Below are 26208 nucleotides of genomic sequence, written 5' to 3'. Positions count from 1 at the left end.
TTTCACATGCTACATTGGTTCGTATCAGCGGTAACTACTTGCCCTATAGTTACGCGTATTTATCCACAATTTCCAATGCTTCGCTGCCAATCGCAAAGCATTGTTTCCAACCGAGATTGATCATTATTTGCGAATTTTTAATATTTTTCTCACACCCCGTTCTGATTTGCGTGTCTTGGGTCTCAAACAGGCTTTGGAGCTCACTACCTACTTTATTTGACAGAATTCTTCGTATATAGTGTTGCATTTTACCTCGAACTGATACTAAACTGTGAGGTGCTTAAGGTGCACCTAGAGAACTGTGCGAAGTCGTCACAGTTGCACACGGCCCAAGAAATAGCAATTTCCTCACTTTCGAAACTTCTGCCGGTATCATTTCAACCTATTCAGTCAGGCAAACAACTCCTCGAATTCGTCCCCCAGAGAAAACTCGGAACCGAGTACTGTTGAATGTCACTGTTCAATGACTGAAGGCAGAAGGCGCAGAAAACAATGGTGCACACATTGCTCACTTAACTATATTCAACACAGGCAGCACTGAACATAATTTCATTGCCGAGTCGACAGTAGAGAGGGGAGGACAATGAGCACCACCAGAAAGGATTGTAGCGATCAAGTGAAGCGAAGTCAGAGCAAAAATGCACCAGCATCAAACACAACTAAACGAGAAAATCATAAGTTGCCCCACCTTTACGGTTCTTAAAAAACACCGCTGAAAATATCGAGTTTACAGTTCCGGTTCACATTGTCCTTCACCGATTACGAGAACAGTTCCTGTCATGCGCATGACCCAGGACTGTGCGGCGACGGCGACATCGAAAGTTGTCCTGCGCTGCTCTTTATACGTTGGATATATATACCGAATGGTTCGACCCAATGGGCATTAAAACTTTCCTGGGTGCCCTACGGACGTTAGGGATGTGCGTAGGACGCCCAAGAAAGGTTGTGTTCATCGGGGAGTTCGCACAACACAGAAGCACCAACATATTTTTGCCTGGAGTCGGCCCCCGGCTACTCACCAGCTCTTCTTGGTGTCAGCGACAGAATCGTCGTGGACAGAGTTTTTGGCAGTCCCGATGCCGGACATATTACTCGTGCTGGGCTCCATGGACATCAACTGGCCACCGCTGCACCGCTCGCGTTGCAGCGAGACTGCAAGAGGAAAACGATTGTGCCCGCTTCGTCGCACACCAACCGATAAGATCACGGTGCACCTTCCCAGTGAGTACAGTGGCTCTTTGAACGCAATTTCACATCATAATAAAATTGAGGCGAAATTGCGTCCACAAAGAATATGCTGCCATGATGCAAAATTGCACCCGCAGTTTCGGATCATGATGATGTGGCACGTAACAGCAAAGGCAATCATGCCCCCTGCCCATGTCTAAAATAGTTTTTCTTTGTGCTAAGCTCATTAGAGTCGCCTAAAAGTAGCAATTGGTCTTATATATTTTGTTAATAACCAAAATGCGTCAGCTGCGAATCCGCAGTACTTACATTGGTTAAGATGCCGGAAGCCAACGTGGCGGCTTCACTCACGGGATTGCGCAAAAGCTTAAGAACTTTCCTGCAAAGGCAACGTATGACCCTCACCGCTGTGTCCATGTCCACAAGCAACACAGCTCGCAAGAGGAGTAAGATGACCATGTGCTCGGGACGACCACAGGCGCTGCTGAGAGTCCAGAGGGGTAGACAATGGCACGGCGGCTTGAGTTACTGAATTGCGCAAAAGCTTGACAACTTTTCTGTAAGGGCCACATATAACCCTCATCGCCGTGTCTGACTATGTCCAGAAGCAACACTGTGCGCAAGAGGAGTAAGGCCAATGTGGCCACTGACTGCTAGAAAGATGGGCCTTGTACACAAACTCGCACGGGTCGACTGGTCACTAGATGGCTCAAGAATGGCAGATCTAATTACGAACGCCTTCTACCAAGGATCGAGCAGAGGTGTGACGCTCTAGAGAACTAAACAAAAAACCCTAGCAAGCACCACTAAATCGGGTCTCCACACAGCTTTTAGAGCTAAGCTGTTCAGCTGAATTCCTTTCCTAGAGCTGAACTAGAATGAAGAAATGTGTACGGAGCGTAAAACCAAGTGCAATACATTTTTTCTTTTTGTTTCTGAACTTTTGTACTCAAAAACAAAATAGGCTGTTTACTGTGGGCTTGTTACCATATCTTCAACAGAGGTTTCACTTGGGTTGTGGTTATGAAGCAGTGTGTGCCAAATAAGAAAACGGCATAAAATTGTTTCGATAAAAGTTGTTTGATATCACCATCACTGCCGTCTTCTTAAAGCAATTTCACGCGGCTTAATTTATTGTGTACGTTCTTATCCCGTGTAGCCTATGGTTTATATTTCAATTTTCTACACAGTAACTGCGAATTCTTTTAGCACACGTGTTCTTCCATAATTGTGCCTGGGAAAGCTTGTATGGAGCACATGCGCAAGGCTCATTGAACCTTATGCATTCTTAACTCTGGATTCCAGCAGAACATTGTCATTTGTCCTTGTGCAGTGCATCGACATAGCGCACGCCATGACTGCTATTAAGGGTTTGGCTGCACATGTTCTGAAAAGCATTTCGGGTCACCACAAAGACAAACATCAAAATGCGCATAACAGTGCAACCACAAAGCATAAAAAAATCTCTCTCACCTGCTAAACCCTCTCGCGTCTGTCACAGGGGTGTGTTGAAGCTGCAGAGAGTGGTTGTTGATGTGGTGGTCGCACCCACATGATGAAGACACTACCGAAGCTGGAGGCTGCAATATAGAGAGGATAGTTAATATAGTTAATATGGATAGCAATATGGATAGGATAAGCTTGCCGAAAAAAAAGTTACACAAAAATCTATACAGTAGCCAATGTAATCAGGACGTCACTGAGAAAGACAGTAGCCTAGAACCAGTAACAAATGAGGAAGTAAAGAAAGCCTTACGAGCTATGCAAAAGAGGAAAGAGGCTGGTGAGGGTCAGGTAAAGGTAGATCTGTAAGGCCGGGGGTGGGGGGAGATTATGTTAGAAAAATTACAGGATTTCCCTTAAGTCTACTTAAGAGCAGAAATGAGAAAGCCTTTCTCTGTCCAGTTCCCTCTCCGTTTTCATATTTTTTATTTTTTATTTCGCTTACCCCGAGAGGGTGAAATATGTGGAGCCCTCCACTATGGCGCCCCCCATTGCCTGAGTCGCTTTCGGGCATTAAACCCTACAAACCAAAGCAACCTTATGACCTCGAGCAAACAAAAATCTTCGATGAATGCTAACATATTAACCCATAAAAAAGGGACGTCAAGGGTTTCACAAATTCCTGTTCGATAAACTTGCCGTTCATTGTCTAAAAGGTGTTTACTGAGTTAATTTGATTAGAATCAGGGCAACCTTAAAACTTCAATCAAGCAAATGATCGGGCAGGCTTTTGTAAATCCTACGGTACAATACATTATATATATACACAGTCGATCAGGGGACAGTCGATCAGTCAATCAGGTCAACCGACCCCCATATATAGCGTTGAAAAGCATATACAGAAAGCATATGACTCAGTCGAAATCTCAGCAGTCATGAAGACATTACAGAATCAGGTTTTAGATAAGCCTGACTGTGTAATGTCACCATGTAATGTCACCATGTAATGTTTCTCCAGAAAGTAAGCAAAACGACTGCAAAACAGGGAAGGTACCAGGCAGGGAGACGATCTCCCCAACGGTATTATTCACCGCTGTTTACACGAGGTATACAGAGGCCTGGATTGGGAGCAATTTTGGATAAGACTTGATAGAAAGTACTTCAGTAATCTCTGAGTTGCTGATCACATTGCCTTGCTAAGTCATTCAAGCGATGAACTTCAAAACATAATCAGTGACACAGAGACGCATGGCAAAATGGGTCTAAAAATTCGTAAGCAAAAATGTTCAGCCGTTTTGGCAGAGAACAGCAGTTTACAATTGGCAGCAAGGTGCTGAAAGTGGTAAGGTATACACCGTCTTAGGGCAGGTAGTGACCGCAGATCGGGATCACGAGAGTGAATCAACTAAAAGATTAAGAAAGGGGTGGAATGCATTTTGCAGGTCCACTGACATCATGAATGGCAGTTCACCATTATCCAACACGAGAAAAGTATATAACAGCACGAATATTACCGGTACTAGCTGTGGGGTATAAAACGCAGAGGCTAACGAAAAAGGGTTCAGCTAAAAATGGGGACAACCCAGTGAGGCATGGAAAAGGAAGTAGATGTAGTGTTAAGCGAGAGGAAAAGGGCAGAGTGATTCAAGTGACAAATGTAGGTTAGTGACATCCTATTCGAAAACAAAATGAAGGGGGCGTCGGCTTGTAGTGCGAAGGCAGGATAACTGGTGCTCATTAAAGGAAATGACTGGGCACCACGATAAGGTTAGCATAGCAAGGGCCGGTTCAAAGCTAGGTGGGCGGATGAGTTTGATAAGTTCTTTTTTTAGGAAGGGGGGCCTAAGGTAGCCACAGCTGTAAGCTATGTGTGAGAGAGCGCTTGTCCTCAAGTGGCCGTATTCAGGCTGATGATGATATTCCCCGAAAATCAACCTGGGTGTTTAGGACACGTGAACTTCGCTGACATCGCAAAATTGTCCTATGTTGCTATCTATACGTCGACTACGTCGAATGGTTCGAGTGGTCGGCCCAAACCAGAAGCACCAACGTATTTTTTGCATGAAGTCGCCCCCTTCCTTTTCATTACCTCGCACCGTTGCCTCGCCACAATCGCAGAGGCAGGCACCCATGCTGGACATGTTGCTCATGTTGCTCATGCTGGGCTCCGTGGACATCAACCGGGCATCGTTGCACAGATGGCGTTGCAGAGTTCACTGCAAGAAGAAAACGACTGTGCCCACTTCGTCGCTTATCTACTGATAAGCTCACGAATAAAAAAGTTACTTAAGCGCAATCGCAATTTTCGTAACGGCAGTTTGAGTGAGCAGGTAACAAACTACATCTGAAAAGTTTGGCATCCAAGAAGCTTCAGGTGTAAGGATTGAAATAATTACCACACAGAAGTGACTGGAGATGTTCCAGGTATAAACCAATAGAAGTGTTCCCGAGCCTCCGCGGTGGCTCAGTGGTTAAGGTACTAGGCTGCCGGCCCGAAATACGCGGGTTCGATCCCGACATCGGCGGTCAAATTTCGATGGAGACGAAACTTTGCTTACCCCAAGAGGGCGAAATTTCTGGAGCCCTCTACTACGGCGTCCTTCATAGGCTGAGCCACTTTGCGGCATTAAACACTACAAATCCTACAAACGATGTAAATGCACTTTAAAGAACCCGGATGGTCGAAATTTCCGGAGTCCTTCACTGCGGTGTCCCTCATAGCCTAAGTCGCTTTGGGAAGCTAACCCGCCTAAATCAAATTAGTAGAGCTCTATCTATATCGCTAACAAAAAAGTACTGAGTTCGTTAAATCTATTTTCGTATTCCTGCTTTCGTATATACTGTCTCAATTCCGCGATTCGCGTACCCACGATGTGTTTCCAGCAGTTCTCTTGCTGGTAAACCAGGTCGAAGCAGCAATGAAACGCGGATTGCCATAATAAATTTCACAAACCTGTTTAGACATCTAGGAGCTAAGTACCAGAACTGCCTCCAAGAACTTCACATCGTGATTAATATAGTGCGTAGTGGTTGACAGACAAAAAGAGCTGTTTGTCCCGCGAAATTACTGAGGCTATCGAAATAGCCAGGTTGCCTGGCTAGTTCAGTAGAGCTCTTTCCATATTGCTAACAGACAAAAAGGACTGAGTTCGTTAAATCTATTTTCGTTTACTGCTTTCTCGAATACTGTCGCATGTCTGCGATTCGCGTTCCCTCGATGGTGTAAGTAGCGTGCGTCCCTTTTCAGTCACCACTGTTGAAAAGTCATTGCCTCTTGCGTGTTATAGCCCAGATCTCCTGAGGGGTTTCTGTGCTTTATTGACCTAAAATAACTGCAATGCCAGAAATTCTTCAGAAACAAGTATCGCATGAATAATTAGGCTTGGGACTTGAAAACCTGCATCATGCACTCGCCATTGGCACGCTGGAACGTGTAATGGCCCTCATTAGCCCCACCCTTCAAAACACCAAACAGCACGCCTCTCGGCAGGAGCACTTTCGTAGTGGCTTTGTGTATGATGCCTCTACCTTCAGCAGGCCTCGAAACAGTAAGTTCTGATATTTCGGTGTGTTCTTCAGCACAACACCCTGCAAAGCATTCTGGAAATATATCTATTGCTTGGTATAACTCTCCAACGAGGCAATAAACTCCCCTCAAAAGAGGCTTCCAGCCAATGGTGTCGGGCGGTTCTCACCGTTGAGCGATCCGAATGAACCAGCTACCGTGAAATCGCTAGTTGTGCCAGAAAACGGGGGAATAATCACGGCTTAACCGGATTAAATGCGGCGTCATAGAAATTTATCGACGCCATTGGCTTGAGCTCCTCCTCTTATGGGCGTTGGCCGCGTCGTACTTGAGCAGCAGCCGACATCAGTACCGCAAATTGCCTGCAACAGTGAGCCTAAGGTGCATTAGACGGCTCTGTTATCCATGCGATTGCGAGGCTTGTCATGCACATCACACGCATCATGCAAAATGCAAGAGCGCACAAATATGAAAAGAGGCGGTTATTGAATTCCCAAGGTCACAATGTATTTGTTTCCATCGTGGTGATGTAGGGATTCCTAAAGGCATTTGCACTTAACAGATAAACGCCCTCTCACAGCATCAAGTGAAGTAAGTGCGGAACTTTTGCAGTACACGCGCTCTTTTCTGAGCTGAAGAGCTAAAATGGAGGAGATATCTCAGTGCGAACGCGGCAGCCAAGTTTGATGTCTGGTTACATTCAAGTGGTAATGAACAATGTACTAAAGAGTCAATATTAGCAGTAAGTATGATTTCCTTGATTTGATTTGATTTATAGCGGCTTAACGTCGCAAAGCGACTCAGGCTATGAGGGCCGCCGCAGTGAAGAGCTGCGGAACTTTCGACCACCTGGGTTTCTTTAACGCACACATACATCGCAGAGTAAATGGGCCTCTAGAATGAAATTACGCGAGTAGGGCCGACATATGATATGGAGAAGGATACAAAAATTGATGTGCTCTCATGTTTTCCACGTGATCGCCCAATCTGTTCTGCAACATCACACTACACAAATTCTACACGAATTCCAAATTATACGTGTATGGTCATACGCCACGTATGGTCATACGCGGCTAACGTTGTTGGGCTGAAGGTCATTCTCCGGTCCACGAGACGACTGCTTTACCTAGCGTAGTGAAGCTTGTCGCTTCAAAAAAGTCGTCTCACCGACTCGCTGGCAAAGGCAGGAAGCGGGACAGCTCCTGAAGTTCAGAGCGGACGAGGCGATGCCTGAAGCCCTCAGGTTATGCTTATGCTCCACATCCAAGGCGCCGAGTTCTTCCTGCGAAGAGCGTATTACATTGATAGGTCGTAGAAACAGCGCAGAGAATACTGACGGTGGTTCTCTAATTAGTTTGTAGAATGTGGTTTCCGTAAACGGAATGCAGTGGGTGTTTCCTGGACTATCCTCAACACCACAGACAATATCGGCACAATATTATAAATTATTGGCAGAGGCCGGGCCAACAAAAAAATCACAGTGAAACCAGGCATTTCAAATAATGTGCCAATTACCTGTGCTGTTTGGGATTATCGACGTACCTTGTGTGGCGAGGAATAATGAGCCTGGCTGAATACAGTAGCAGCCACCTGCAGATGACAATGACATGGAGATTATCGGGGACAGATTATGACAAAGGATAGAAAATGCCTGCATTCCACATATTTTTGGTTTTGTAACACGAGCCACAATGACAGAGATTATTCCGGGGCCTGCTCTCAGAATTTTCTTCGTTACTCCGAAAGCCCGGACGCACCTTTTGCTGAGATGCCTATTACCTACATTGAGCTACCTCTTCCCCAGCCAGGTCTGATGAATGAATCCAAGACACTGTAAATATGGACTCAGTAGAAGTTTCAAAGGGATAAATTGATCAGCAAATAAAAGCCGACAGACTTGCGATCTTTCTACGGCTGAATGCCTACGTATAGGCTAAGCGCCTACAGTGTCCAGCCGGTTAGTAGGAGCAAGTCCATGGCAAGCACACTTTAGAAATATCGTCACGGATGGTCCAATGATGCGACACATCGACTTGCAGCTTGTTTGCAATGCAGTGTGACATTCCGTGTGTGCTACGAGGATCCACGTTCGACGGCGCGGCGTAGACGGAGACCCGTGACAGCGGCATCATCAATTACCCAGCCATGCTCTTTGAGTGACGACCAGAAAAACCGGTCCCGCCGCCGCCCCGGGGAAACAGGCTTTATCCTCCCCAATTTCCGGTTACATTCCAGGACAAGGGAGCTGTCAGCGGGCCAGAGCGCGCCGTACCACAGCCGACGCTATGCGAAACCGCGAAGACGACATTCTTTCCCTCCCCCCCCTTTGTCGTGGGCTATCGCCGGCAAGGCACCCACAGCTTCCCAGAAGGGCCGCGACGGACACCTGTCATGGCGGACAGGCAGTACTCGCCAAGAATGTGGAAAGACAGGCGCTAGTGAATTAGCTCCGAAGAGAGAGCCTGTGTATACTCTCACTTGAGAGAGAGTGGTGGCGTTTTTGTTGTTTATTTAGTTTGTATTGTTAACAGACTCTGGGTTCGAGGCTAAGCCCAACCCAAAGGGGTGGTCCCCATCTCGCATGTTATTTTGGATTGGAGAATTGATGCTTTGGGCGGGCCACTGGAAATGACCGCCCTTAGTCCTTTGTTAATCAAGTGCTTAAAAGCGCATGTAAACGGATGCAGTCCAGTCTGAGCTGGGGCTCCATGCTTAGCATGTAATGTGATGCTACTTAGGCACTAACCTGCCCGGTCGATGAGTAAAGAAGTGCAAAGTTTGTTCTGTTGTAAAATTATGCTCTGCTGTCATCATCTACAAGCTCGCCTCCTGTTCATCTTCCAAGCCGAACGACACTAGAGGAAGGGTTTGTGAACCATCCTCGAAGAAACGGACGACTATTGAAATTCTACTGCAAGCACGCTCAGGACGACATCGTTCGCCAAGAGGGCCTTCAGCGCCGAAGCCCGTCGGCGTGCAGCTTCTGCCAGCAACCGCTCGAGCCCAACTCCGGAGCCACTCCATCGCCCCCATGAAGTCGTCGGCACGTAAGCTCGGACGCCCCAGCCTCTGATGTATAATCCTAATCATGTGTAATTATTGAATATACCTGTTTGTTTAAACTGAGCCATACGGTGTCTCTTTGCCTCTCCGTCCCGTGTGGACCTGCGCATTATGGGGGTCATCACACTGGTGTCAGAAGTGGGGTCTCAAAGGCAAATGTCCTCTGAATGCGGTGACATTCATGACTTCAAAATTGTAATCAAAAGGGAATCACGGGACTGATTGTGGGACTTTTACCCCCATTTGAGAGGCTTGAGGCACTGGAGGGCTTGAAAAAAAAAAATGACTGTATCTGAGGGAGCTCCCACTCCACAGCCGTCGCTCGGAGGAAGCATGCTGGCATTAGGAAGCGTCATTCCGACGTTTACGGGAGATAAGACAGGGGTTCCAATCTGCGATTTCTTTTCCATGCTAGAAGAGATTGGGAAAATGGGGGGATGGTCCGATGCTCAAATGCTGGGAATGGCGAGGTGTAAGATGGCAGGAGCTGCTCATGATTTTGCATGGCGAGACGAAAAAGTAAAATCCACAAAATCATTTGCGGAATTTAAGAAGCTCGCGTTTGAGCATTTCGACACTGAACCACGTCACGTGCGGGTACAGAGGTTCCGTGACGCCGAACAGATGGTAGGGGAGGACGTGCGAACATTTGCGTCGCGGCTTCAGCGCCTAGCACGCGATACGTTAAGCAGGGAGGAGGAAGGAGACCAGCTAAGGAAGAAATACGCGGAGGAACTACTTAAAGAGGAAATGACCGCTTTGTTCGTGGCTGGTCTGCAAGACCCCGTGCGCCGGTTCGTGCTCTCGCGCAAGCCGAGCAATTTCGACCAAGCCGTGGAGGCCGCATTGGATGAGGAACGAAATGAGGCGTTAACGACAGCCGCAGCGAGAGTACGCGTCATAGAGAGAGCGGTGCTCAACCCTGAGGTTGCTCTCTTGACAGAGCGATTAGATCGCTTAGAACAGCTGCTATCTCAGCAGGTAGAACACCAGGTTGAAGCGCGCGCTCAACAGCGCTCATTCGCTGGAAACCGGAGACCGCCACAAAGCTACAGGCGCGGTATGCGAGATTTTGAAGAAATCGTATGCTTCGCTTGCCAGGGTCGCGGACACATCGCCAGGTTCTGCCAAAACGTGCGCCGTGGGGAGCCACAAAGAGAAGCAGGCGAGACATGCCCTAAGCAAGCCTACAGCGGGGCTCCAGATACCGAGTCAAAAAACTAGTTAGTCCTCCCCAGCCTGAGGAGCGTGGGGAGGGAGCAGTAGATGATGAGGTGGTGGTAGTTTGTGTGGCCGACGAGGCATGCCCTGTTGTGCGTTGCAAGTTAAATGGTTGTTGTATGGAATTGTTGATAGATACGGGGTCAAAGGTGACATTGCTTAAGGAGAGCAGTTTTAACACGCTTCGAAGGAAGGGGGACCGCGAGGTGTTGGAAGCGTCTGGTGGTATGGCAACCAAATTTGTAGGCATAACGGGGGATCCTCTTGGCATAAGTGGACTCTACCGGTTACACTTCTCTCTCGGCGGAATTGCATTGGAGCACCCCTGCTACGTATGCCCGGACACGGTGTCTCTGCCAAACGGAGTGTCAGGTATATTAGGGCAGGATTTTTTGAGAAAAGGGAAGGTAGTAGTCTCATTCTCTGAGGAAGAGGTTAATGCGGGCGGCTCAAAAGTTCCGTTTTTGAACAGGAGAGGGGCTGAGATTCGCATTACCGATATTGACACCCGTCAAACAGTGGGATCATTGGAGAAGGTACATTCGCGGGTTGCCGTCCGGCTGGTCGAGGAGGCGGTCGTCCTTCCTTGGTCGGAGCACATTTTGTACGCGTTTGTGCCTTCAGATGTAGAGAGCGGCGCCGTGGGAGTGCTTGAGCCGGTCGACTCTCTCAGCAATGGCCTGAAGGCAGCCGCGTGCCTCGTGACAGTTAATGACGCCCACAGAGTGCCCCTACGGGTGGTTAACTGTAGCCAGCAGCCACTGAGCCTTCCCAAGAACAAAACATTGGCTTTCTTCACCTCTGCGATAGAGCAACGTGAGCCCACCGATACGGTACTCGCAACTGTAGAGCATGCTAGTCCTTCGGCTGCTCCAAAGGTGTCGTTCGATCTTTCTCACGTAAAATCCAGGGAGAGGGAGGCTCTGGCTGGTTTGCTGAACGACTACTCGGAGGTATTCGCCGCGTCCAACCTGGATTTGGGCTGCTGTGGCGTTATAAAGCACAGGATAGAAACCGGCACTTCATCGCCCGTTTACCAGCGTGCGTACAGGATTCCTTACTCCCAACGTGAGGAGATGGAGCGGCAGGTGCAGGACCTGATTGATCGCGGCATTGTCGAACACTCAAAGTCACCCTGGGGAGCACCAGCACTATTGGTGGAAAAGCCAGATGGCTCGTATCGATTGGTAGTGGACTACCGCAAACTAAATGCCGTAACTCGCATCGATCCATACCCCATCCCCAATATACAGGAGACGCTTTCTCAGCTGGGCTCTGCCAGGTACTTCACGGTAGTGGACATGGCGGCGGGATTCTGGCAGATAGCAATGGATCCGGCAGATGCCGAGAAAACGGCATTCAACACGCCCTCAGGGCACTATGAATGGAAAAGAATGCCGATGGGTCTGGCCAACAGCCCTGCTGTCTGGCAGAGAACCGCTGATGTTATCCTGGCAGGTCTTCTGGGGAGGCTGTGCTTCGTGTATATGGATGACATTATCATATACAGTGGCAGTTTTGATAACCATTTGCGCGATATTGAGCAGGTTTTGGTGCGACTAAGAGCAGCGGGTCTCAAACTGAAGCCCTCTAAGTGCCAATTCCTCAAAAGCGAGGTGAAATACCTCGGGCACGTTGTTTCAGCTGACGGCGTGCGACCGGACCCTGAGAAACTAAGGTGTGTCTCGGATTTTCCATCCCCGACTAGCGTCCGCCAGGTCCGGCAGTTTCTCGGCCTGATCGGTTACTACCGAAGGCACATAGAGGAGTTCGCCAAGCTCGCTAAGCCGCTCACCGCCTTAACAGCCAAAAATGTCGCCTTTCGCTGGGACGAAAACGCGGAGAATGCTTTTGGGGCCCTGAAAAGGAAGCTAATGAGTGCACCGCTGTTGCGCCACCCGGATTTTAATTTGCCCTTCGTTATGGCCACAGATGCGTCAAAGTTCGCAGTTGGTGCCGTGCTATCTCAGGTTATCGAGGGCAAAGAACATCCCGTTGCTTTTGCTAGCCGACAGTTGAGCCCCACAGAGCAAAAGTACGGAGCTACGGAAAGGGAGTGCCTCGCCGTTGTCTGGGCAGTAAAGCACTTCAGATGCTACCTTTACGGCCGCAAATTCAAGCTAGTCACAGACTGCCATCCTCTGAAATGGGTGATGAGTGTCAGGGACCCTAGCTCGCGACTCGCTAGATGGAATCTACACCTGCAGGAATACTGCTTTGAAGTTGAGCACAAGTCAGGAAAGACACATCTGAATGCTGATGCACTCAGCCGCACAGCTGCCGTGGCAGCTATAGAAGAGTTTGTCCCCGTAGTCGACCCCGCCGAATTACGCACAGAGCAGTGCAAAGATCCTGACCTGAAGCGAATAATCGAAAGCTTAGAGGACGCACCGTCTCACCCCGAACAGCTAGGTTATTTCATTGGCAAAGACGGCACCCTGTGTCGGCGCATGAGGCCAACCAGGAAAGGGAGACCAGAGAAAACCGCTTGGGAGAGAGTCGTCATACCTCGGTCGTGGACAGAAAGGGTTCTTCGCGCGTTTCACGATGCGCCATGCGCCGGTCATTTTGGCGTAGCGAAGACACGCAGGCGTGTGGAGCGTTTGTACTTTTGGAGTGGCATGCGACAGGATGTTAGAGACTACTGTGCGAAGTGTCATTCCTGTCTCGAAAGAAAAACACCCAAGGGACGAAGACCAGCTCCAATTCAGCCGTTCCCTGAGGTTTCGGCTCCCTTCGAGCGGACAGGTATGGACATAATGGGCCCATTGCCCACGACCACTTCCGGAAACAAGTACATTTTAGTATTTGTCGACCACCTTTCAAAATACGCGGAAGCGGTAGCACTCACAGATCAGAAGGCAGACACGGTTGCAAGAGCATTTGTCGAACAGATCGTGCTCCGACATGGACCCCCGAGGCAACTCTTGACAGATCGGGGAACGAACTTCGTGTCGCAGCTAATGAGGAGAGTTTGCAAGCTGCTTAAGATCGCTAAGAAGCAGACAACACCGTACCATCCGGCTTGCAACGGCGCGGTGGAGCGACTGAACCAAACCGTGGCCGGGTTCCTGTCGCATTTTGTTTCGCGCGACCAGCGGGACTGGGACTTGTGGCTCCCGTATGCAATGTTTGCCTACAATTCCGCAGCACACGAGAGCACGGGCGAATCGCCATTCTTTCTTCTCTACGGCCGAGACCCGGACCAGCCTAGTGAAGTGCCAGAGGGCCCCCGTCGTGTCCCATACGCTTGACTGGACGACTATAAGGTTGAGCTAGAATCGCGCTTGCAAGTGGCGAGGGACATCGCAAAGGAGTCCTTAAAGAAAGCGGCGAAGCGCAGGAAGGAGGTGCACGATCGCAGTGCTAGAGACGCGCCGTTTGATGTGGGGGACAGCGTGTACATTGAAAACTGCCAAAGGCAGATTGGGCTAGCTCGTAAGTTCCAGACGAAGTGGAGAGGACCGTGCGAGGTTGTCGAGAAGCTTTCTCCGGTAAACTTCAGAGTCCGAGACGTGAACCGGCGTTTGATAAGGATACACGCAAATCGCCTCAAGTCGGCACCGGTTCAGTATTCACGAAATGAGGAAAGGGAAAGCGCGGATTTTGATGGGGACAGAAGTGAAGCGGAGCGCGCAGATAGTTCGCAAGAAACGCCCTCTCCTGCATTTGTTCGGCAGGCGCCCGAGGTGACGGCCGGAATGCCACCGGATTTACTTCATGCATTGCTAGAAGAAGAAGCGCGCGAGGTTGCCGCGCAGATAACGCCAGGAGAGGCTCCTGCCACGAGCCCTCGCGAGTCCCAAAGCAGACAAAGGGGCACAGACATACTTAGTATGACTCATGAAGGCCGATATCCGCTGCGAAATCGGAAAGCTAAGTCGGACTAATGGCGTAAACAGAGCGGAGTTGTGAACTGGTTAGAATTGTGTAATGCCGCAGCTCATAACATTGCTATGTGCTTATGTGTTAAGTTATCGGAGTTGGTAGTTAAACCTTTCTGTCATTAAGTAACACCTGCACAGGAGAGCATGCGGAGCGCATGCAGAACCTGCCCTACTTCCTTTCGTTATCTATATTTTTGTCTGTGCCGTGATCGTGCTAAAAGTGGGAGCTCCTTTGTAACTGTGGTAAATTTATTTCGTCCAGTTTGGACTAGAAAGGAGAGGCTTGGGTGCTGAGTTTCATGTTTATCTGTAAAAGAAGATCAGTGCTGCCCCTGGAGACGCCAGTATTGACAGCGGAGGCATATGGTGTTGTGCAGTGGTGTTGAGTGCAGCGAAAAGTGTTTTGTCGGACGCACTGTGCGAGGCGATTCAGAAAGACAAGGGGAGCTGCGTGGACTCAAATGTTCGGAGAACATTCTTCTGGAGGGTGAGCGAGTGTGACATTCCGTGTGTGCTACGAGGATCCACGTTCGACGGCGCGGCGTAGACGGAGACCCGTGACAGCGGCATCATCAATTACCCAGCCATGCTCTTTGAGTGACGACCAGAAAAACCGGTCCCGCCGCCGCCCCGGGGAAACAGGCTTTATCCTCCCCAATTTCCGGTTACATTCCAGGACAAGGGAGCTGTCAGCGGGCCAGAGCGCGCCGTACCACAGCCGACGCTATGCGAAACCGCGAAGACGACATTCTTTCCCTCCCCCCCCCCTTTGTCGTGGGCTATCGCCGGGAAGGCACCCACAGCTTCCCAGAAGGGCCGCGACGGACACCTGTCATGGCGGACAGGCAGTACTCGCCAAGAATGTGGAAAGACAGGCGCTAGTGAATTAGCTCCGAAGAGAGAGCCTGTGTATACTCTCACTTGAGAGAGAGTGGTGGCGTTTTTGTTGTTTATTTAGTTTGTATTGTTAACAGACTCTGGGTTCGAGGCTAAGCCCAACCCAAAGGGGTGGTCCCCATCTCGCATGTTATTTTGGATTGGAGAATTGATGCTTTGGGCGGGCCACTGGAAATGACCGCCCTTAGTCCTTTGTTAATCAAGTGCTTAAAAGCGCATGTAAACGGATGCAGTCCAGTCTGAGCTGGGGCTCCATGCTTAGCATGTAATGTGATGCTACTTAGGCACTAACCTGCCCGGTCGATGAGTAAAGAAGTGCAAAGTTTGTTCTGTTGTAAAATTATGCTCTGCTGTCATCATCTACAAGCTCGCCTCCTGTTCATCTTCCAAGCCGAACGACACTAGAGGAAGGGTTTGTGAACCATCCTCGAAGAAACGGACGACTATTGAAATTCTACTGCAAGCACGCTCAGGACGACATCGTTCGCCAAGAGGGCCTTCAGCGCCGAAGCCCGTCGGCGTGCAGCTTCTGCCAGCAACCGCTCGAGCCCAACTCCGGAGCCACTCCATCGCCCCCATGAAGTCGTCGGCACGTAAGCTCGGATGCCCCAGCCTCTGATGTATAATCCTAATCATGTGTAATTATTGAATATACCTGTTTGTTTAAACTGAGCCATACGGTGTCTCTTTGCCTCTCCGTCCCGTGTGGACCTGCGCATTATGGGGGTCATCACAGCAGCAAAGCCAATAATACTAACTTAGTATTTCATAGTACCAGCGTTGCACGAGACGTGAAGCTGATTAGTACGCTCTTCAGCGACAATATGGACGTACTTTTGTGCTGTCAAAAGCAATAATGAAAAGAATGAAGAAACCACAGCACAGTGCAGCTGCTTTTGTTGTAGCCATTTCAGTTCTTTTTTTTACAATACTGTTAGCCCCATGGTAGAGGCCATGGAAGAGGGGGAACTACATCAGTAGACATCAACATAGTACACAGTTAACAACAAAAATAGCTGCAACGTTTCAAAACGATGTTATGCACAAAATAATAAGCACGTGAATAGAAGTACAGGGCATTCAAAATCATTAAACGATAAGGAACAGACATGGCAACAGCCATGCCCATTGAAATCTTTTAGGCATCGCTTTAAGGGCATCACGTGAGAGCGCTAATGGGTCCGTTCAGCACATTGGGGTCCTCTCTGTGCATCACTTCACGGTCATGGACACTTTTTTCTTCACCACAACATGATGCTAGCCTACCTTCAAGACTGCAGTGCAATAGCATTAGAGGCCCTTCCCGCGCAAGCACTCCTTCATTGTGCCCAGGTTCTGCCTACTAACCCTTTCTTGTCATGCATATTAGCCTGCGTTCGGTGCTGCCGCTATATGTCGCTTATCTACAATCGTTCGAGCTGCCCCACTCCCAAAACGAAGCGATAATGTGCAAATAGCCGTATTCTGCCTGGAGTAGGTCATCGGTTACTTACAATTCAGATCGGTGCCATCGCCAGAACCACGGACGCTGCAATCGCGAAGGTTGTCTGGCACTGCGGCTCTTTCTTGGCAGGCCTCGATGGCGGACATGTTATTCGTGCTGGGCTCCGTGGATATTGACCAGGCATCGATGCACCGATAGCGTAGCAGCGGTGACTGCAAGAGCAAAAATGGTGGTCTCTTGTTAGTAGATCTATGCTCGCGACGCGCTTACTAACCATTAACTCAGGCTATGATTTTTGTCATGAGATTCAAGAGGGAAGCGGGGTTTACCACAAAAAAGGCACTGAAAATTAAAATTGCAAATTAAATAGTAATACGTGCAATTTAACGTGCCGAAGCGAAATTTGGGCTATGAAGTAACAGTCTTGTTCGGGCGAGTTAGGTTCATCTTTGAACGGGTGCGTACTTGCGCGAAGAAGACGGCACATAACAAAGGAACACACGCGACAAGCAACGAGCGCAGCTTCCAACTAGTTTATTTTCGTAGAGGGCAGATCTATTTATTTCCGCGCTGGGCAATCACAAGATTAACAGGCAAAGACACGCACTGTTCATGTCAGCAGCCCGCCGCCAAGCGTGCCACCAGATAGCATCACATGTAAAATTGATATAGAACCCTTCAGTACAATAATCATGAAACAAAAGAAAATGACAAAGTCATAAGGAATGATGATCCATGAGGTGAACGATGAACATAGCTTTAAAACGTCTCTCAGCAAAAGCAGTGTCAAAGTAAATAAAAGCAATAAAGTGGTCAATGTGTAAAATTTACTCATGACAGCAAAAGCAGTGTCAATCAGACCTTGTTGAAAAAGCTGAAGGGCAACAAGGAAACTGGCAAGGCCAGAAGTCGTACTTCACGTGCACCATACCTCTCACAACCTCAAGGAGGTGGCCAATAAATACGGGGCCGATGTGGTATTTTCAGCACAGCGAAAACTCGCTGGAATATGTTCACGCATTGGCAGGAGAGAGAGAAAGCACTTTATTTGCACCCGTCAGAGAGTATGGATGATGGGTGAGACGCAGCTCCCCTTTCACCGTCTGCCTCCCTCCTAGACGTCAGCCGAAATCAGTTGACTTCCGGCGGCGGCCTGGGCATGACCGATGACTTGTCGCTGTACTTGTTCTTCCTGGCTATGGAGGGAGGATTCCCATGACTCTCTGTTTCCATGTTGACCATTTAGCGCTGGGCAAGCCCACAGCATGTGATTTAGGGTCGCTATGTCTTCACAGTTTTTGCAAATTGGAGAGTGCACCTCAGGATGCCATTTGTGTAGGACATACGGGTTTGGAAAAGTACCCGTCTGCAGTTTTCGCCAGATTACTTTTTCCTTCTTTGTGAGAGATGTATGGGGGGAGGCAGGGTTCTCCTCCCCAATCTCTAATGTTCTAGAATTTCACTGTAAGTGATTAGGTGTCTCTTTTTGGACAGGGAGTATTCTGCCTGCGCTGGGGCCCGGTGTGTGAGTGTTCGGGTGACCTAGTTGGCGATCTCGTTCTCTGTGAGTCCACTACGGGCGGGTGCCCATATTATGCTAACTAGGTCGTTAGGTACGTTCTCCTTGCCTGCTTGCAGAATTTTGCCGGCCTCTTTGGACACTTGACCGTTGTCATAGGCTTTGATTACAGTTTTAGAATGGGTGATGATAATTCTAGTTGATCGGTTTGTGATTGCCAGGGCAATCGCCGCCATCTCTGCCTCCTCTGGTGAAGAGTGTCTTACGCTACAGCCTGAGATTAGCTCGCCTTTGTTGCTCACTACTACTGCAGCGTAGTGGCCTTCTGGGTACTCTGCCGCATCGGTGTACACAACCCCTTGTTTTTGTAGGAGGGAGCTTTGGAGTCTTTGGACTCTGCTTCTCCTGCGTTCCTCGTTGCAGTGTATGGGGTGCATGTTTCTTGGGATGCGGGGTATTCTTAATTTGTTGGCAATCTCTTTGGGGATGGTGGTTATCCCCTCTCGTGATTCTGGGTTTTGGTAGCCCAGTTTCCTAAGGATGGATCTGCCTGTTTTGCTGCCAGTTAGTCTGACATATTGTGCCGTGAGTTTAGCCTCGCACATTTCCTCTAGTGTGTTCGACACTCCTAGGTGGAGGATCGTCTCGGTTGATGTGCACGCTGGTAAACCTAGGGCAGTTTTTACACCTTTCCTGATGAGAATGTCTACCTTCTCTCTCTGCTTTAGTTGTCTTTAGGTACGGGATAGCGTAGGTGATTCGCCTAATAATGAAAGAATGAACAAGCCTAAGTAGGTTCGCCTCCTTCATCCCCGCATTTTTGTTTGCTATCCTCTTGAGAAGCCTGCATGTTTGGTTGGTCGTGGCAGGAAAAAATTTCAAGAGTGCGCCATCAGACACCGAACGCCACATGTTGGTTGCAAGAAATGTGTGGTATACGAGTTCCCGCTTACGTGCGGCAAGGTGTACGTTGGACAAACCGCAAGGTGCATTAATGAGCGCTTGCTTGAACACAAGAATTCATTAAACAAGAAAGGTGCCCATCTGCCAGACCACTGCCAAGCCTGCTCGAAACAGAGGTGTACAGTCTGCAAGCCTGAACTATAGGACTGCAAAGTGTTCTTTAAAAGCTGAGATAAGACAGAACGTGAGCTCGTGGAAGCCTTCTGTATCAAGAAGCGAGGTGGTAATTGCATTAGTGACACGTCAGTTATTCTTCCCCACAGTGAAATGCTGGTTCTTGATGCATCTCTGTGAAAGGTGAATGTTTATCAACTGCAATTAAGAGCATGGATAAGGGCAGAGGTTATATAAACGCTCTTCCTTGAATAAATTCTGTTGAAAGTGCCGCGCACGTCCTATTGCCTTACTCGTCTGTGTTGCCATTTTGCGTTCTCCTGTCTTTCACTAATGGGACGTTCCCGGCATAAACACAAATTTTCAGACTAAGTTATCAGCACAACAACAGACAACATACAGAAATGCGAAATGCAGAAATGCGGTCGTACTTTCCCAAAGACAATCACCTCGACTATGCTCATTGTGTAGGCAGCCATTGTGGTATACCTGTTTGTAGACTACCACTTGTAAGCGCGCCTACCTCACTGTCTACTAATCTGGCGACAGCTGCACTTTCAAATCGTTTAATATTAATTAGTACCACCATAAGCCCGATTGAATGTCGAGGGAGTATTCGTGCACTTTTCGAAAGCAGGGTGCACCAAAAAAGGAAAACAAAAGAAAAATCTTATATATTGACGCCAACGCTTTCCCATACACCAGAATTCTAGACAAAAGCATTTTTGAGCAGGAAACCACTTGTCAACGCAAGTTTATTCATATAATGTATGATTTCACTATACATTTTACACTATATTTTATACACTACAATTTATACACTACACTACATTTTATACACTATACACTATACATTGGTTTGAAATTACTTGTTTGCGGAGACGTGGAAGAAAATCCTGGACCAGCAATAGAGGAAATGCTTCAGACTCTTGTAGATGGTCAGCAGTCTATTAGGTCAGACATAGCTGACTTGAAAGCACGACTGGAGAACACAGAGACACTAATACACAGCTTTGGTGTGCGTTTGACAGACCTCGAGAGCAAAGTAAACGCGATGCAGGGAAAGATTTTCTCGAACGAGGGAGTTAACTCAGCTTTAACAGACATACAGGTGACTCTCCAATCGCAGCATGCAAAAATTAGTCGATCTGGAAGATAGAAGTCACAGATCGAACTTAATTGTTTTCGGAATCGCAGATATACCTGACGAAACAGGAACCGACTTAAGAAATAAAGTTATAACAGAAACATTCGAGCATAAACTGGGCGTTACCTGTTCGTCTGTCGCTCGTATTCATAGACTTGGAAAGCCTAAACCAAATCGACCAATTATTCTTTCTTTCCAAGATTTCCGAGAGAAGCAAGCCGTCTTGTTAAACGCAAAAAAACTGAAGGGAACAAACACTTATATTCAGCAGGATTATTGCGCAGACACGTTAAGGAAACGCAAGTTGCTTTGGGACAGCTCTAAACGTGAAAGAGACGCTAAGGAAAAGGTGTCACTTGCATATGATAAACTTAGAATCGGCGACAAGACCTTTCTTTGGGATGACGCGTTGAACACCAGAAAAGAGCTGCCGAAACCGAAAAGGTTATCTTCTTCTAGCTAGCAGTCCGAGCCTTGCCAGCTACGCTTGCTGTCTCTAAATGCTCGCAGTATCGTAAATAAAGCAGATAAGCTTGAAAATCTTTTGTTGCTGTATGCCCCCCATCTTTGTGTTATCACTGAAACTTGGTTGAACGAGTGGATTCATGACGATGAAATAGTTCCACCAGCTTATCAGATGTATAGAAGAGATAGAGGCTCTCGGGGCGGCGGTGTAGCAGTCATCGCGAAAAAGGGAATTAACATAGACGTTCTTGATCAAATCCACAATCACGAAAGTTTATTCTTAAGAGTGGTGTGGTCGGGAGTGACTTTTGTTCTTGTCACGGTTTACCGCTGTCCTGATTCAAAAGACGATTACATGATTCAGTTATATGATGATGTTGTAAAGCTGCAAGGTAAAAATTTAATAATCACTGGAGACTTCAATTTGCCAAGTATTAATTGGAACGACCTTAATTATGGATGCTCCACTTCTTCGGACGCGCTACTGGACATTATGCTTTCTCTTAACCTGGATCAAGTAGTAAAAGTAAACACAAGAGAGAATTCAATCCTTGACCTTCTGTTCGTTAGTGAAATTTTTTGCAGTGGAAATGTATCCGTTGAGACTGGAATTTCAGATCATGAACTAATTTTTTTCACGTGGGCTAGGGCTCTTGATAAGCAGAAAAACACTTCTGCAGAAAACTTAGTTAAGGATTTTAATCGAACCAATGATGTGGAAATAATAGACTATTTGGATACTCACCTTTACGTTCCGGTGACTAACGTTGAAAGCGCATGGAAGTTGTTTCGTAATACTGTCACATACTGTCTAGAAAATTTTATTCCATTAAAAAGAGTGCGTAAACGTCGCTCAAACCCATGGATTACGAGAGAGATAATTCACTGTGGGCGCAAAATAAAACGAATGCGGAAGAAAGCTAAGACAGGAAGTGAGCGGCTAAAACTTCTGAAGAATAATTTATTGATAATGATTAAGAAAGCCAGAAATAATTTTTTCAGTTACAGGTTGGAGGGGTTCATTAAAAGTGACCCTTCAAAATTCTGGCGATTTCTTGGGCAAACTAAAACAGACGTTTCGAAAATAAAAGTTGCTGGCAGAACACTGACTGACCCCTGTAGTATAGCAGAAAGTTTTAATCGCTACTTTCAAAGTGTATTCTCGGAACCGCATGAATTTGTGCATAGATCACCCGCATTAGTTTCTTCACAAGAAATTGTAATCACGCGCGAGGGTGTTCTGGCGATGGTTTTGAATGTCAATACCAGGAAATCTGGTGGACCTGATGGCATTCCTAATTTGTTTCTGAGACGCTATGCAGAGCAGGTTTCTGGATTCCTTATGGATCTTTTTAACTTATCAATGAGTTCATGTGATATACCAGATGACTGGCGAAAGGCACGCATTGTTCCTATACATAAAAAAGGGAGTCGCCTATTAGTAACGAACTATCGCCCAGTTTCTATCACTAGTCAATGTTGTAAGATGTTGGAGCATGTTATAGCAAGTTACCTTCAGAAATTCCTTGCTGAACAAAACACACTTTCCCCTTACCTGCATGGTTTCAGAAAAGGCCTGTCTACTGTCACACAGTTGGTCTCAACAGTTCATGAATTTTTGAGTATTCTTGACACTTCTGGACAGTTAGATGTGTTGTTTTTAGATTTCTGTAAGGCCTTTGACAAAGTGCCTCATGGTAAATTATTGTTGAAGTTGCAGCGCCTTGGTCTTCCATCTGACATAATAGGATGGATTTATGCTTATCTTAAAGACAGACAACAATTTGTTCAAATTAAAAATTACTCATCCGGCATGCTTTCTGTTACCTCCGGAGTTCCCCAGGGAAGTGTTCTCGGACCATTGTTATTTTTACTTTATATAAATGACTTAGTAGATGTTTTACCAGGTGATGTTTCAATCAGGTTATTCGCAGACGATTGTGTTGTTTTTAAAAAGATCTCGAGCACGGAAGACCACACTTCTCTACAGGCTGCCTTGAATGCTATTGATCTTTGGTGTCAAGAGTGGGGCATGGAATTAAACGGGGAAAAAACTGTTCTGCTCCGCGTTACAAGAAAGAAACACCCCAGCCTATTCACATACGAAATAGGCAAGACTGTGATCTCTGTAGTTGATAAATATAAGTATCTAGGAATAACCCTCACAAATAATCTATCATGGTCCATTCATATCACAGATATTTGTGCTTCCGCTTTTCAAAAATTATGCTTTTTGAAACGAAAGCTTGAAAATGCTCCCGTTAGAACAAAACGTTTAGCCTATAACACATGCATAAGATCGAGACTGGAATACGCGTCGGTGCTGTGGGATCCCTACACCAAAAAGGACATAGAAAAATTGGAACGCATTCAAAGAAAAGCAGTGAGGTTTATATTTGGAAAATATAGAAGACTAGATTCTCCTTCACTACTCATGCAACAACATAAAATTCCAACATTAGCAATACGCCGGAAAATAAATCGACTTCTGCTCCTTCATAAATTTTTGTCAAGTAAAGTCCCGTTTAAACTTCCAGACTGCATTCAGAAAGCTACCACCAGGCGAACAAGGCACACTACTCAATACACACTGGCTCCGATTTTTGCAAAAACCAATTCTTACCAGAACAGTTTTTTCCCCAAAACAGTGAATGAATGGAACAAACTACCACCGAGCATTTTTGAATCGAATAACTTTCTATCAGAACTGGAAAGTCTTTTTTTCCCAGGTAAAGGCGCCTTGATTGCACTGTATTCTTGTACTGTACCATGTAATTTTCTCACTCTTTCTATATTAATGCCTCTTTACGTTGTACTTTTGTATCTTGGACTGATGTCCTTTTTCTTGTATAGTTTTGTTCCAAATTTTATTGTGGACAAGTATTCATTTGTTGCCAGACTTACTGGTGTTGAATTTCTGGACATTTTTCTTTTGTTTGTGTAGCCTTTTTACTTTGCATTCTTTGTAAAATGCCCCTCCTGCTAGGGCCAAAGCATTGGCCTGCAGTATGGTTAAATAAAATAAATAAAATAAAAATATACTTACAGATCACCTGACAGCAGTCTTCAAATTGTTTTTTGCTAGTAACATTTTTGCTATCGTCAAAAGCGTTCCCCATTTGGTTTTCAATGGCAGTCTTAACTGTTAGTTGCCACAGATGGAAACACATTAAAATAAAGTTTTTGCTACATGTCAGAAGAATTAACCACTGTATTCAATATTACTGTAAAACGTATGTTATAATTAAGCAATTTTCAAAATTTTGCACCAAAAATGGCTGGGCTTGCGCTTGTAATTTTTTCTACTGTGCTGTAGAAACCGGTGCAAGAACCTGTGACGAAAACACGATATGGTGCCGCGAGGAGGTTAACATAAGCTCTTCCTGCAAGCGGTCGTGCCAATCATGCTTTCCTTCACACGGACACTCTACACATGAGCGCGTGTCGTCCTGCAGCTCAACAGGCTCAATACAAGCCGCCATATACATATACATATACAGACGATAGTTATCCAGGCGGCTGTCGTTCTCTCGCCCAATGAACTGATCCGCAGCGACACGGTGGGAAGGTGGCAATCGTGTTTATTTAGTGACGTGAGCCGCCTTTTTGAGGACCTGGACTGGCAGACGGAAGATGGCTTTAATAGTGGACGGGAGATAGAATGCTACGGTGTCAAAATATCTTAACAGTTATAGTTGATTCTAGAGTGACAGAATCGTTACCGTTCTGTGAGTGCTTTTTTTTTTCAACTTTCAATGCGCTATGCAGAACGAAGTGCGTGATCACCTTCCAATTCCTTCTACAGCAAGCTATAGCAACGTGCTCACTACGTTAAGTTTAAAATAAGTACTATACATATATGTACATTTCATACGGACCCTAGTTATTCTATGCACATTCAATTATTTGGTTTTAACTTAAAAGGCGCCCGGGAAAGAGAGCCTATAAGACACCCTGGAACCCTCTCGATTTTAGTGTCAAGCTTATTCAACGCATGCAATGTGCTCAAGAACAACCCTCGTAGTTGCAACGCCACCCTTGGATGGGTGAAAAATTGTTTGAATCTACCAGCAGCCCATAGACCTGTTAAGAAATATCACCACCATGTTTGATACTCCTTTTGGGACAAAAGACCTCTGTGTGCATACGATGTTATGCTTCCTCCGAATCTCAAGATCTCACGTCAGGTAGATGCAAGGTAACTTCTCATCTGACAGTATTCCATTGGGCTAGTGAAAAGCTCTGCCGGGAAGAAAGCTATTGGCTCGAGAACGTAACAGGGCTTGAAGCTCAGAACAGTCAAGCCGAAGGCTGTAGCACAGGTCCTGAAGTCCTGAAGCACAGTGGAGTAGTTCAGGGTTAGTTTGTTTATGGTGTTCAGGATATCAGCTTCAACTAGTGGACATGGACAGCGCATGCAGACAGCAGGAAGGCACACTTATAAAGTGCAATGATTAAGGGCTGAACTAAGGGGAAATTCATTGCAGAGTCGACAGAAACAGCGGGGGCTAATGGGCATGGCGAGAAGGAGCCACACTCGTCGAGCGAAGGCAGAGGCAAAGGGTGCCTACAAGGAAGAAAACTAAACATTAATACCTAAAAGATACGCTGCGACCACCGTAGCATATTTAGAGACACCGCGACGAAGATCGCCTTGATATTTCCTCTTCACTTCGGCATCCACCTATTATTCCGTCACTCAAAATTTAATGACAACGTTATTACCCTGCGCTGGATGCTGCCCGCTATAAGCCGCCTATCGCAAATTTTTCCGGCTGCCCCCTCCCAAAAAGAAGCAAGGATGTATGCACAAGCGCATTTTATGCTTGGAGTCGGTCGTCTCGGTTACTCACCACCTCGCCTCGGTCACTGCGCCAGAATCGCGACCATTGATGCCAGAGAGGTGGAATTTACTCCGAGGCTCTTTCTTAGCATGCCCCGATGCTGGACATGTTACTCGTGCTGTGCTCCATGGAAGTTGAAGGAGCATCGTTGCACCAATGGCGTAGCAGCGGTGACTGCAAGTTAAAGTAGTCTCCAATTAATTAATAGCTCTATGCTCGTGACGCGCTGCGATTTTTGTCATCAAAGTTGATGACAACTTTGTCATCAAAGTTGTCATCAAAGTCGCGCAGTTTTTTTTTTATTAACTTGAAAACTACGGCTAACAAAGTATAGGATCTAAGACCAACCGTTCATAACGGCACGTGGGCTGCTTCCCCTGATATCAAAATTCTCCATTTATTTCAATTGTAGCACATGACAGCGGCAAGAGCAGCTATGGCGTCTCTTCTCTTTGTCCGAATATGCACTACACAGCTATTTTGCTCA

General features: G+C 46.9%; 1 long non-coding RNA gene across 1 annotated transcript; it reads right to left on the bottom strand.

Annotated features, from left to right (window-relative positions):
- Positions 1-1224: 1224 nt before the first annotated feature.
- Positions 1225-16841, bottom strand: LOC144100523 (uncharacterized). Its single transcript, XR_013307703.1, has 5 exons — positions 16719-16841; positions 7700-7747; positions 7325-7439; positions 2662-2768; positions 1225-1567 (listed from the first exon to the last, which is right to left on the bottom strand). It is a non-coding gene; the product is annotated as an uncharacterized LOC144100523 (long non-coding RNA).
- Between the last annotated feature and the right edge of the window lie 9367 nt (positions 16842-26208).

Source organism: Amblyomma americanum, chromosome 8 (assembly GCF_052857255.1).
Source record: "Amblyomma americanum isolate KBUSLIRL-KWMA chromosome 8, ASM5285725v1, whole genome shotgun sequence".
NCBI lineage: Eukaryota > Metazoa > Arthropoda > Arachnida > Ixodida > Ixodidae > Amblyomma > Amblyomma americanum.
Note: the sequence above shows the minus strand (reverse complement) of the source record. Positions and strands in the feature narration are given on the sequence as shown.